Raw genomic sequence first — 5,819 nt, 5'->3', positions numbered from 1 at the left:
GGGAAGAGAGGGGAGAGGTGGAGGGAAGAGAGGGGAGAGGTGGAGGGAAGAGAGGGGAGAGGTGGAGGGAAGAGGGGAGAGGTGGAGGGAAGAGAGGGGAGAGGTGGAGGGAAGAGGGGGAGAGGTGGAGGGAAGGGGGGAGAGGTGGAGGGAAGGGGGGAGAGGTGGAGGGAAGAGGGGGGAGAGGTGGAGGGAAGAGGGGGGAGAGGTGGAGGGAAGAGGGGGAGAGGTGGAGGGAAGGGGGGAGAGGTGGAGGGAAGAGGGGGGAGAGGTGGAGGGAAGAGGGGGGAGAGGTGGAGGGAAGAGGGGGAGAGGTGGAGGGGGGAGAGGTGGAGGGAAGAGGGGGGAGAGGTGGAGGGAAGAGGGGGAGAGGTGGAGGGAAGAGGGGGGAGAGGTGGAGGGAGAGGTGGAGGGAGAGGTGGAGGGAAGAAAGAGGTGTTTTTATGTTTCAAGTGATTTCCTTCATATCCCAAATAACAAAACTTGTAGCTAACTGGGAGAAAGTGTGTGTAACATCCTCACCATAAAATAGTCTGCTGTTGTTAATCTCTGCTTCCCAGTCCTCCTTCTCTTCTTCAGAGACCACCAGCTGATTCTGGGACCTGGTAACCCCCCTCCTCTCCTCCTCTTCGTCATTCTCTATCTCCAGGTTACCATCATCTTCATCATCCTTGTAGATGAAGGTTGGGTAGCGTGCCCAAGTTCTGAAGAGCACCATGGGCATGGCCTTGGAACGAACACACACACGCGCACACACACACACACACACACACACACACACACACACACACACACACACACACACACACACACACACACACACACACACACGCTAATCCAGTGGCAGATGCTTGCGTACTGAATAGTGGCCTGAAGTTCTGTCTAAAACAATACAGCCGGACAGTGAGCCACACAGCCACATGGTTTGGTTCGTTAGCAAGCCATGTTAGCTAGCTAAGTTAGTCCGCTAAAATCACTTGATAAATTCTAGATATAGTTTACACTCAATGCATGTCAACCTGTGAAAATCAATTAAGTGCAGAGAAAAGTAGTGTGATGATTGTATCTATATGATTCAAATCTAGGATAAGATATTAACTTGTCGTTACCACTTACCGTCAGCTAGCTACCCTCTTCACCATTCAAAAGTTGTATGTTGTGATTTACTGCTGGCCGCCGACGCGATCATTATAATCCTGTTGGAATTGTGCCGCCAGCGACACGACGTGGTTGTGGATGGCATTACAACAGCCATGTTAATGACTCTGATATCCAGCAGGGGGGCCAACAGACATGTTAATGACTCTGATATCCAGCAGGGGGGGCCAACAGCCATGTTAATGACTCTGATATCCAGCAGGGGGGGCCAACAGACATGTTAATGACTCTGATATCCAGCAGGGGGGCCAACAGACATGTTAATGACTGATATCCGGCAGGGGGGGCCAACAGACATGTTAATGACTCTGATATCCAGCAGGGGGGCCAACAGACATGTTAATGACTGATATCCGGCAGGGGGGGCCAACAGACATGTTAATGACTCTGATATCCAGCAGGGGGGCCAACAGAGTGCGTTTCTCAGTAAGACAATTGACTGACAGTTTATTTAGGGTGTGCAGGGAAGGCCTACATTCCCCCAATTGGTGGCGGAATTTGACCCGCAAATTTTCAGAGATTTTTTTATTTATTTTATATTGTTGGACATAAAAGACTGCAAAAACACCAGCAAATCAGCTCCAAGTGACTTTATATTTGGAAATCTGTTCCAAAGTATTACCATGCATAATAGAGAGATATGTGATCCAATACAAACGGAAATAAGATTTGAAATGATTATGTTTAGTCATGTATTATACCTCTTTGGGCTTCTTGCAGTCAGTTTGCAGTCCACATGATTAGTATGTTCCGACCCGTCTGAATCTAGTTGATGATCCCTGGCCAACATTGATATAAAAATGTAATAGTATGTAAACACTGCCTATGAGTTTTAGAGGAACTAATTATCTGCTGATTTATGAAATGAGACAAAGTACACTAAAAATGTACATTACTTGTTAAGTACCATATTTCCAACATCATACATTTAGCACCCAACTCATAACATGTAACATTTATAAAAATAGGCCTACATTTCACTTAATTAAGACATTGGAAAATGGTAAAGTGTAATATAAAACACTACAGCCACTCAGTCCTTGGTCATGCCAAAGCAAATTAATTTTATTTACATTTTCAAGTTTGTACAACATCCTATAAGTCACTGTCAGACCTACAGTACATGAGCAGAACAACATCAGTGATCTTTAGCGTGAGGTGAACACATCACGATGTCTATCTAAAGACTGACGGGCCTGTTCAAACACCTCACAGATGCATCCTCCCTCCCTCCAAGTCATCACTGATCTGACCATCTTAGACAGGTGTAAACATGATGGCAAACATGCATTCACTTATCCAATCCCTTCCTAATCAGTGATTATATTACCTCAAGGAGAAGATGATGGTAGGATGCATTGTTAAAGTACTCAAACAGGGCCTGAGATTCACAGTATTAAACCATGGGACTTTTCAAGCCTTGGCTGTTTTCAGTCACACAGAATTATAATGATTCTATGATTCTAATTCCCTAGTTCCAGACTCAGCCTGTTGATGTTGTTTATCAGTCCAGGGTGGTCATCCTATAGTAAATACAGTCGCTACGACAACGTCATTAACATGTGCTATACATTTCCAGGTCACACAGAACATCACCTCTAGGATAGAACTCCTTTTTTAAACTCTATAAAATACTAGTTATTAGGTTGGATGAGTCAGTGGCACATCAATACAAACTAACTACATTCTGTAGAAACTTTACAATGTATGAAAAATGCTACGGCGACGTGTTGGAAAGCAAACTGATATAAAAAGCTCACTCACGATGACCAACGGACAAACTAAAAAAACATGACTAGAAAAATAACCTCAATCTAATGGTGACACCTCGTTGCTCATTTACAAAAGGCACAAAGAAAAACTAGAAACTGAATAAGACATGAGAAACCATGACAAACCATGAGAAACCATGAAAAAACCATGACAAACCATGAGAAACCATGAGAAACCATGAGAAACCATGAGAAAACTGCTCATTAGTATAATTTGTGCAACGAAGCAAAACTAGTGTTAGTGTGACATCACACTGACTGTCTACACAGACTCTTCTTTAGAGACACAATCAGTTATTAACGAGGTGAAATCAATGACCTGAAGTTGTGGCTATCTATTCATCTACAGTACAGTGAATTCAACAAGCTACTGTGGTGTGTGTGTGTGTGTATGGGTGGCACAGTACAATCATGACATACACAGAAAAGAGCTCTCTCAATCTATAGGTATTACAGAACCTATACACTCTATATATGAGCTGGCCCCACCCCTTCACATACACCCTAGATCCAGGGATTATCGTCATGGCGATTCATGGATTATAGTGACTACCATGTTGTTCTCGATAATGGACAGATCTCACCCCCAATGCTCTGACATCTCCTTACCCTCATTCCAGTCTGATCAAAACACCGTCCACAACCTTTATCATTTTATAGATCTGTATGAAAAATAAACATTTAACCTTTATAGACATTGTCCTAACAACTCATGACACTTATTCTCTTAGAGGCAAAATCCTAACTTCCATTTAGGTAACATTTTCACCTCGTCTCCCATTGACATCAAGGCAGGACTGAGTGAACAGTTTGACTTCAGTGGAAAGTTAGGTTTGTCCCCTAAATAACTACCACATTGATACCTCTTGTTGGCCTTTTTCAAGTCCAGGGTGGGTCGTGTTCACTAGGGCACACGGTAGCAAAACGTTTTGCAACGGAAAACAAAAACATTTGTTCTTATTGGACAAGTTCAGGTAGTACTTGTACCATTCGATTCAGTTTGAAAACAATGTATCCCTATTGAACAGGACCCTATGTTTTCAGTGTAGAATTACATGAGGACCGTAATACAATGCGTTTCCCTGCTACGCTCATCTAGTGCTTCTACATCAACACGTAAGTCCGTGCACGGAGGTTATACATTACTATATAGCACAACAAGCTGCTTATACTCCTAGTAGTACCTACACTGTCTATGCATCCCTAATGGCACCCTAATCCCTATGGGTCCTGGTCCAAAGTAGTGCACTATAAAGAGAATAGGGTGTCATTGGGTCCTGGTCCAAAGTAGTGCACTATAAAGAGAATAGGGTGTCATTGGGCCCTGGTCCAAAGTAGTGCACTATAAAGAGAATAGGGTGTCATTGGGTCCTGGTCCAAAGAAGTCGAGCAGCTTCCACCTATCCTATCACTGAAGATGAAAGAGAAGTCGAGCAGCTTCCACCTATCCTATCACTGAAGATGAAAGAGAAGTCGAGCAGCTTCCACCTATCCTATCACTGAAGATGAAAGAGAAGTCGAGCAGCTTCCACCTATCCTATCACTGAAGATGAAAGAGAAGTCGAGCAGCTTCCACCTATCCTATCACTGAAGATGAAAGAGAAGTCGAGCAGCTTCCACCTATCCTATCACTGAAGATGAAAGAGAAGTCGAGCAGCTTCCACCTATCCTATCACTGAAGATGAAAGAGAAGTCGAGCAGCTTCCACCAATCCTATCACTGAAGATGAAAGAGAAGTCGAGCAGCTTCCACCTATCCTATCACTGAAGATGAAAGAGAAGTCGAGCAGCTTCCACCTATCCTATCACTGAAGATGAAAGAGAAGACGAGCAGCTTCCACCTATCCTATCACTGAAGATGAAAGAGAAGTCGAGCAGCTTCCACCTATCCTATCACTGAAGATGAAAGAGAAGACGAGCAGCTTCCACCTATCCTATCACTGAAGATGAAAGAGAAGTCGAGAAGAGGAAGTGACTATTGAGACACACCCGTTGGTCCCTGTTGCACACCTCACTGTTGACTGGTACAGGATCCTGCCATCAAACATCACAACAGCCCCAATATGGCCAACGACTCCATCTCTACCAAGCTATCAGATCTTACATTCCTTTCCTTAACCTACCCACACTATCTGTTACTTCCTCATCCGCTCACCTACGACCTTCACCCACTTTTGAATGTGATTGAACAGCTCAGCTAGCCAATCAGAAGTGCTGCTCTGTTTGCAAATATTCCCATTGTTGAATCAGTAATAAATGATTACATCATTCGAGGCTAATGGACAGTCATACTGGAGCTAGTGAACCCAGAGGGAGTGTGTCTGTATAACTTAGAATAATTATCATTATCATCCTCATCCTCATCATCATCATCATAAAGTGAACACCATGATAATACTACTAGTCTCCAGATAGCTACTCCAACACAACATCATCCAGTTAGAGTCATTCAATATCAGTTTCTTTTCTTGGCAACATAATAACAGTTAATCATTGGTGGGATAGATAAAGGAGGCGGGACATCTAACAGTTGATTGACAGATGGAGTAGACGGCGAGTTTCAGCTGTAAACCACAGACAGCTGTCAGTTGTTTTAAGTTCTGTCCCATCCCCAGTGTGTGTGTGAGAGTGTGTGTGTGAGAGTGTGTGTGTGAGAGTGTGTGTTTAACTGTTACTCTTGATCTCCAGGATAGAGGGGTTGTGGTCCAGAATGGCCAGGATGATTTTATCCATATACTGTCTCAGACGAAAGTTTACACACTCCTGTTCCTTCAGAGCATCCACCAGCTGGAGGAGAGGGAGGAGGAGGACAACAGGAGGGAGAGGGAGGGGAAGGGGAGGAGGGGAGGGGAAGGGGAGAGGGAGGGAAAGGGGAGAGGGAGGGGAGGGG

At 44.3% G+C, this 5,819-nt stretch overlaps 1 protein-coding gene across 1 annotated transcript in view; it reads right to left on the bottom strand.

Moving 5' to 3' along the window:
* Positions 1-2,195: 2,195 nt before the first annotated feature.
* LOC115154787 (rab11 family-interacting protein 4A) overlaps positions 2,196-5,819 on the bottom strand; it is a gene marked incomplete in the record, with an annotated part of 103,772 nt that continues 100,148 nt past the window's right edge. Inside the window, 1 exon segment of the mRNA XM_029701779.1 lies at positions 2,196-5,542.

This window comes from Salmo trutta, chromosome 1, assembly GCF_901001165.1.
Source record: "Salmo trutta chromosome 1, fSalTru1.1, whole genome shotgun sequence".
In the NCBI taxonomy this organism is placed as follows: Eukaryota; Metazoa; Chordata; class Actinopteri; order Salmoniformes; family Salmonidae; genus Salmo; species Salmo trutta.
Note: the sequence above shows the minus strand (reverse complement) of the source record. Positions and strands in the feature narration are given on the sequence as shown.